We start from the raw sequence: 8,766 nt of genomic DNA, 5'->3' as shown, positions 1-8,766 counted from the left end.
TGTCATAATAAATGTTCAATATGCGCACCATTTACTTCTAAACACAAATGGATACGTTTTTTAAATGAACGTCTAATGCGTTCAAAGATACCAGGAATTTGTTTTATTGCGTCAAATCGTCGTTGTCATTTTAATACCTCCTATGTGACATTGCCATCAAAAATATGGTTTTAGTACTTTAACATTGCTCTATTTGAAGTCTATGCGTTGGTAAACTTCTCCTATGTGTATCTCTTTCCATTGCTTTGTAATGACTAGAATTTAACTTATCCTATGTGATCACCTGAAAAAGCTGTTTGATAACAACTCACTGGTGTGAAGTTATCCATAAATCCCAGCAATAAACTTAAAACATTAATAATTCCGTAACCAATACGATTTGGGTAACCAAATTTCACACACAGGTCACTCTTACCCTCAAGAACAGCTAACCACCCCCATTTGGTAAAAAAAAAAAATTTTCAACCCTCACCCCCGAAAAAGGGATGTTTTCGCCCTGATGGGCACCTTCGAATTAAACGAAATTCTACCACATAATAGAACACACTTCTAAGTATTTTTATCAATTTTCAAAACACCGTAAGCCCTAACGGTTTTCGAGAAAAAAAATCAGTATTATAAACCGCGGATGGGACTTTAGGGGTGAATTTGACCCCGTTGGGCACCTTCAAAATTGATGAAATTTTAGGATGATTTAGAGGATGCCTTTAGCAATTGAAATCAACCATCCAAACACCGTAAGGTATAACGGTTTCCGAGAAAAAAAATGTGTTATTAGACACTATAGGTACACAGCGCGGCGCGGACTTTGGGGGTGAATTTGACCCCGTTGGGCACCTCCAAAATTGACGAAATTTTAGGATGATTTAGAGGATGCCTTTAGCGATTGAAATCAACCATCCAAACACCGTAATGTACTACGGTTTCCGAGAAAAAAAAAAGTGTTATTAGACACTATAGGTATACAGCGCGACGCGGACTTTGGGGGTGAATTTGACCCCGTTGGGCACCTCCAAAATTGACGAAATTTTAGGATGATTTAGAGGATGCCTTTAGCGATTGAAATCAACCATCCAAACACCGTAATGTATTACGGTTTCCGAGAAAAAAAAAGTGTTATTAGACACTATAGGTATACAGCGCGGCGCGGACTTTGGGGGTGAATTTGACCCCGTTGGGCACCTCCAAAATTGACGAAATTTTAGGATGATTTAGAGGATGCCTTTAGCGATTGAAATCAACCATCCAAACACCGTAATGTATTACGGTTTCCGAGAAAAAAAATGTGTTATTAGACACTATAGGTACAGAGCGCGGCGCGGACTTTGGGGGTGAATTTGACCCCGTTGGGCACCTCCAAAATTGATCAAATTTTAGGATGATTTAGAGGATGCCTTTAGCGATTTAAATCGACCATCCAAACACCGTAAGGCATAACGGTTTCCGAGAAAGAAAATTTGTTATTAGACACTATAGGTACACAGCGCGGCGCGGACTTTGGGGGTGAATTTGACCCCGTTGGGCACCTCCAAAATTGATGAAATTTTAGGATGATTTAGAGGATGCCTTTAGCAATTTAAATCGACCATCCAAACACCGACCACGGCTTCAGAGAAACAATTTCGTTATTAAATTGTACACGTATGTAGAGCAGATAGCCTTTAGCGATTTTAATAGATTATGAAAACTGCGAAACTCTTAATATTTCATGAAAAAAATAAATTTTGTTAAGAAAGGCATTTTGTAGTTTTATGGGCTTTTAGTCTTTACTGGCAAAGGGTAAGAACTCCGCCACGTGCAGTTACAAAAGGCGCAGGTATTAAGGAAAAAATATGTCCATATTTTTTGCATTATAAGTGCATTCCGGGAAAATAGTTGGGGACTTATTCAGTGTTGTTTTAGAGCGTCATACACATTTTTTAGATTTTGCCCGAAAGGTGAGGAGTAAACTTATAATATATAAAGATTCCTCAGCTATTGCAGAGATCAGCTGTTCTAGTTATCTCTTGTTAAAACCAGTGACCAGTGAAGATGTCGACGAAATTACTGTTTTTGGGCGATAGTAATTTTTGCCGAATGCTACGTACTAGAACTAACTACAAAGTATTTGTTCAAACAGATGTGAAATTAATTCCTACTAATGGTATATATTTTAGGACGACAACCAAAACAGTCAAGCAACGGAAAATATTTCCTCGACTTAGCAGTAGGCGGTCAAACAATACTAAAACTTTTGCGGCGCGCAAAGTGTATTCCAAAAACATGTTACCCTTGGTTTTGTGGAGATATTGTTGAACGTCATATCGTTATAATGATAAGAACTAAAGATATACTCCATAAAACATCACCATCCCAACTGAAGTCCCAATATTCTCACCTCTTCCGCTTCCTTCATTCCTTAAATCCTAAAGGAATACAAATTTGCACAATTCCTCCCTGCAAAAACTTCGAGTCTGTGAACGTAAGATAGTATAACTTCTCTGTCATGCTATAAATAAATACTCTCCATGCCTTTATAGGAAATCAATCATTACATTCGACGGTTTTGTGCTGAAAAGCAAATCAATTGTACCGACATTGAAGCAATTGTTAACAGAACCATGATGGAAGGGTAACAAAACGTAAAAATGTTTCTTTTCTTATGTATTTAATACAAATTTCTACACAGGGATGGCATTTACTTAAATGAACAAGGGTTGGAAACGGTCTGGAACGCGGTAGCAAGTAATTATAATCATATTCTCAATCCATTACACAATTTCATTATAAGTAAAACAGACCATTAATATAATAAATTTCTTTCTCTATCAAAAGTTTTTTTTCTATCAAAAGTCCGCCCTCCAAATCATCCTAAAATGTCATCAATTTTGGAGGTGCCCAACAGGGCGGAGTTCTTACCCTTTGCCAGTAAAGACTAAAAGCCCATAAAACTACAAAATGCCTTTCTTAACAAAATTTATTTTTTCCATGAAATATTAAGAGTTTCGCAGTTTTCATAATCTATTAAAATCGCTAAAGGCTATCTGCTCTACATACGTGTACAATTTAATAACGAAATTGTTTCTCTGAAGCCGTGGTCGGTGTTTGGATGGTCGATTTAAATTGCTAAAGGCATCCTCTAAATCATCCTAAAATTTCATCAATTTTGGAGGTGCCCAACGGGGTCAAATTCACCCCCAAAGTCCGCGCCGCGCTGTGTACCTATAGTGTCTAATAACAAATTTTCTTTCTCGGAAACCGTTATGCCTTACGGTGTTTGGATGGTCGATTTAAATCGCTAAAGGCATCCTCTAAATCATCCTAAAATTTGATCAATTTTGGAGGTGCCCAACGGGGTCAAATTCACAGCCAAAGTCCGCGCCGCGCTGTGTACCTATAGTGTCTAATAACACATTTCTTTTTCTCGGAAACCGTAATATCTTACGGTGTTTGGATGGTTGATTTCAATCGCTAAAGGCATCCTCTAAATCATCCTAAAATTTCATCAATTTTGGAGGTGCCCAACGGGGTCAAATTCACCCCCAAAGTCCGCGCCGCGCTGTGTACCTATAGTGTCTAATAACACATTTTTTTTCTCGGAAACCGTAATACCTTACGGTGTTTGGATGGTTGATATCAATTGCTAAAGGCATCCTCTAAATCATCCTAAAATTTCGTCAATTTTGGAGGTGCCCAACGGGGTCAAATTCACCCCCAAAGTCCGCTCCGCGCTGTATACCTATAGTGTCTAATAACACTTTTTTTTTCTCGGAAACCGTAATACATTACGGTGTTTGGATGGTTGATTTCAATCGCTAAAGGCATCCTCTAAATCATCCTAAAATTTCGTCAATTTTGGAGGTGCCCAACGGGGTCAAATTCACCCCCAAAGTCCGCGCCGCGCTGTGTACCTATAGTGTCTAATAACACATTTTTTTTCTCGGAAACCGTTATACCTTACGGTGTTTGGATGGTTGATTTCAATTGCTAAAGGCATCCTCTAAATCATCCTAAAATTTCATCAATTTTGAAGGTGCCCAACGGGGTCAAATTCACCCCTAAAGTCCCATCCGCGGTTTATAATACTGATTTTTTTTCTCGAAAACCGTTAGGGCTTACGGTGTTTTGAAAATTGATAAAAATACTTAGAAGTGTGTTCTATTATGTGGTAGAATTTCGTTTAATTCGAAGGTGCCCATCAGGGCGAAAACATCCCTTTTTCGGGGGTGAGAGTTGAAAAATTTTTTTTTTACCAAATGGGGGTGGTTAGCTGTTCTTGAGGGTAAGAGTGACCTGTGTGTGAAATTTGGTTACCCAAATCGTATTGGTTACGGAATTATTAATGTTTTAAGTTTATTGCTGGGATTTATGGATAACTTCACACCAGGTAACAACTCCTATGCGCTGTTTGCAGCACATGGGAGATATTAAGAAGATCAACTAGAAACATATAGGAGAAGTAGAATAAATTCAATGGCACGTTTTCGTCCTGTCTAGTTATTGTTTAAAGTTGTGCCAAAATAAATGGTAAACGTGAAAAAGTGACAATCCAACAATTGGTAAGACAGTTTTTATTGTTGTTTAACTTATACCTGACTAAGTTAGTTTTTTTTTTACTTTTGGAAACATAACCCCAAAAACTACTACACTGAATTAACAAATAGGTACATCTATTACTATCTATTGCAGACGATCTGGTTTTTTGGATAAGTCTTGGTTTCACATTAGAAAAATGATGACACCGGGACAAAAAATGCTGTGGTTGCTTGAACAAAGTTCTAATTCTAATAAAGAAGCAGACGTATATAATTATGACTGCGCAAAAAAAGCTTTAGAAAATGTTCAGAACGACGATCAGAAAGACAACGAAGATATTATAATTGAACCCGACGATGAACTATACACAATTATTGATACTTGTTTGTCTGGTAACGAATTGGTTATTGAATCCGGGGGAGAAAATTATGAAGAGTCGAATGGTAATGAACGTGTATTAAATCAAGAAGAAATTTTGAATGACAATGATGTGATAGAAGAAACAATGAATGAAGAAAGTGTAACAAAATTAAATGAAGAGTTGACAATATTGGATGAAATAGGAAATGAACAACGACAGGTAGTTGTGGAAAAGTTAGATGGATCAACTGCCTTTATCGGTTGTAAAAAAACAGTAAACAATAATAGTGACATTAACGAAGAAGCTGCAATTATGGAAACCGATGAATATGAGCGCGATGTGAATGAAAAAAAGACCTCGCAAACAGAAACAAGAAAGAGGCGCGTGTTGGGTTTACCTTACATGGGATACAAACGAAATGGAAAAAGAGTAATCAACGGTATTCCTAAAGGAGAAAGAACAATAAAAAAACGATGTTTACATAAAGAGCAACAAAGATATAGTTCTCGCTCTTTCTTATGTGGAAAATTTACTGAAGATGACCGAGTTACAGCTTTCAATAGGATTTGGAAAATTAAATCATGGGCAGAAAAGCGCGCTTTCGTCAAAGGATTAGTTACTACCAGAAACATAAAAAGAAGACGTAAAGAACGAGAGGACAAAAACAATCTTTTGCGAAAACAAGAAGGCCATGACATCTTTCTTCAAAAAGGTGACAGCCAAAAATTAAAGGTTTGCCAACAGTTTTTTATCAACACTTTGGGATTAGGGGAAGACACTTTTAAAAGATGGGTTAAAAAAGATGGAAGTCCAAACCTTGACAACGAAGATAGGGAATCAGTGGCAAATAGTAGAACAGTGGATAAAGTTGAAATGACTCAAAATCTGAAAGATAAAGGTGAAGGTTCCAGAAAGTCAGTAAGGCAAAATGTTATACTTCTTCCAAAAAAATTTATGTTGAATCAACTTTTAGATCACAACTCCACATGTTTTCTGTTTATAAAGATTGGTGTACCGTTAATAACAAAAAATCAGCCGGAAGAATCTTATTTTGTAAAATTTTATCGGAGGAAAGCATAGCAATTCATATGCCTAGAAAGGACCAGTGTGATATCTGCTGCGCTTTCAAAGTCGGATCAGTTACCCAAGAATTGTACGATAGACATATAAAAAACAAAAATGATGCCAGAGAAGCTAAGAATGCAGCAAAAATGAGTGTTAACTCTAAAAAATTAGTACTGACCATGGACCTTCAAAACGTTCTATTATGTCCACTACTACTTGCGTCTCAAGTTTACTACAAACAAAAACTTCAAGTACATAATTTTACTTTGTATGAGTTAAATAGTGGAAATGTCACCCTATACGTTTGGCATGAAGGCAATGGCGGTGTGACAAGTAATGAATTTACGTCGTGTATCGTAGATTTTATTTCTAATCTACCAGATAATATTGAAGAGTTAACGCTCATCTCGGACGGTTGCAACTATCAAAATCGTAATAAAGTTTTAGCAAGCAGTCTCAGTGATTTAGCGAAACGTAAGCAAATTACAATTGAACAGCTCTATTTAGAAAAAGGCCACACAATGATGGAGGCAGATAGTGTTCATGCTACTTTAGAAAAATACTTCAAGCCTCCTATTAATTCCCCAGCTGAATACATTGCACTAATGAGGTTGGCTAGGCCTTCAAATCCTTATACCGTTAAGGTTTTGGATTACACCAAAAAAAAGCTAATACTGATGAAGTAACTTCTCAGCTGTATCGCAGTCCGATTCCAATAAGCGAATCTAAATATCGGCACCTTCAAGAAATGAAGTCAATTATTGAAGACAAAAAAATAATTTCGTTTTAAAGTTTTTTTTTTTAATCATTTTGAATAATTACTTTTTTATTACAATTACCTGTTTTCTAAAATAAAAATAAAATCTGTTCAAAAGTTTATTTTGCAGAATTTATTTAAAAACAATGTCACCTATGTGAACATAACGAACATTTGAGCCGGTGAGAATGAAAGTGGCATAAGTCATAAAATTTTAAAAATTGAGTTAAGTCCGTATTTACAATCCTTAGGTATAGGTTTATTTGGAATGAAATGCGCTTTAGTCAATTTGTGTCGAAATTCACCTCTAGGAGCAACACGAATATTCATTTTGTTACAATACTTGACATTTGTTGAGAATGACAACGACATAAGTCAAACATTGTTACGCAAATATTATGTTAATTATTACTCACAACAATTTTCAGTGATATTTCTACAATTATTGACAGATGCCTAACAACGGTGTTAATACTTTTCTTTCATTAAGGATTGTACCCTATATTCGTCTACTTCGGAAGACGAAGAGGAAACGACAAAAATGGAACATTCTAATAAAACTAAAAGTAGGAAAAGAATTCGAAATCCTTCCCTACACAAACAAAACATTGCGAAGCAAGCACGAAATTTTGGGCAACGATACGTTACAAAGATGGGTAAAATTATTGAGAAAAAAACATTTCAAGATGCTCTCTGTTCCTGCAAAAGGAACTGCAATGACAAAATCACGCCAGTAGAGCGAAAGTCGTTGTTTGAAGCTTTTTGGAAAATGGGAAATATCAAAAGACAAAATACATTTTTATGTGGTTTAGTAAGTAAAAATTCAGTGAAGCAAAGAAGGCCAAGAAAGGAAGGAGCCATTATGAGGAGTGCTTCATTTCAATATAATTTAAAACCAAACAATAATTTATCAGTTGTGGTTTGCAAGAAATATTTTCTTGGCACGTTTAACGTATCTGAGGGAAGAGTTTCCCGAGCTTTAAGAAAAACACTCGATGGTCAGACTGCAGGAGGTTCTACGTATGGAATGAGACAGTTGCCGGAAGAGGCTCACAAGAAATATCGTCATGCCTATTAAAGCACTTAAAAGTTTATGCTAACAATAAAAAGAAAGTCACTGTTTACAGCGATACATGCGGAGGACAAAATCGAAACATTAATATGTGTTTGGCATTAATGAGATTTATTCAATGTGATGAAACTAACATCGAGGTCATAGACCAGAAGTTTTTGGTACCGGGCCATTCGTTTTTGCCTAACGATTCTGATTTTGGCAGTGTAGAACTTGCAGCAAAAGGAAAAGTCATCTACGTTCCAGAAAACTGGTATGAAATTATGACAAATTGTAGAAATAAAAAAAAATTTATAATAAGTACAATGAATAAAAATGATTTTTTTTCTACTGAAAATTTAAGGAGGAATGTTAGTAACAGAAAAATCAATATTGAAAATAAACGTATAAACTGGTTGAAAATCCAGTGGATTAGAATACAGAAAGGGAGTCCTTATAAAATAATGTATAAGGAAACATTAGAGGACATGATAGAGTTTGATGTCCTAAACATAAAGCCAACTGGCAGAAAGGGAAGGCCTATTTCTTTAAAGAACGTACCGTACGTTAAACTTTATACTAACATAAGACCTATAGGGGAGTTTAAAAAACAGGATATGATGGCTTTGTTGCCGTTTATTCCTCCGGTGCATCACAATTTTTTTTTAAATCTATGTACATCCAATGCTATAGAAGGCGATATTGGACCTCTATCTTTCCATGCAGAGGAAAGTGATGAACTTAATAATAAAGAGGAAGATGATGACGAACTGCAGGTTCTAAGCCAGTAGTGGACACCTTTTGAAAAATTTTCGAAAATTGAATAATACAGGATACATTTGTATTAGAATGTTGAGATTTTTAATATTTTGTTTGTTCTTTAGTTGCACATTTCATTGTTCCTTAGGCTTTAATTTTAATTTTATTTTATATTTGTGCTAAATACATTAAAAATATGAAGTAAAATGGGAAATGTTATTTAATTGAAATTGATTTAAGTAATAAGAGCCTTGAAAA

At 35.7% G+C, this 8,766-nt stretch overlaps 1 long non-coding RNA gene across 1 annotated transcript; it reads left to right on the top strand.

Moving 5' to 3' along the window:
- Positions 1–1,757: 1,757 nt before the first annotated feature.
- LOC111429034 (uncharacterized) lies at positions 1,758–2,755 on the top strand. The gene is made up of 4 exons (XR_011640720.1): positions 1,758–2,103; positions 2,157–2,461; positions 2,520–2,611; positions 2,669–2,755. It is a non-coding gene; the product is annotated as an uncharacterized lncRNA (long non-coding RNA).
- The last annotated feature ends 6,011 nt before the right edge of the window (positions 2,756–8,766 follow it).

The sequence above is a fragment of the Onthophagus taurus genome, chromosome 6 (assembly GCF_036711975.1).
Source record: "Onthophagus taurus isolate NC chromosome 6, IU_Otau_3.0, whole genome shotgun sequence".
Lineage (NCBI taxonomy): Eukaryota > Metazoa > Arthropoda > Insecta > Coleoptera > Scarabaeidae > Onthophagus > Onthophagus taurus.
The sequence above is the reverse complement of the archived record's forward strand: the minus strand, read 5'-3'. Positions and strand labels throughout refer to the sequence as shown.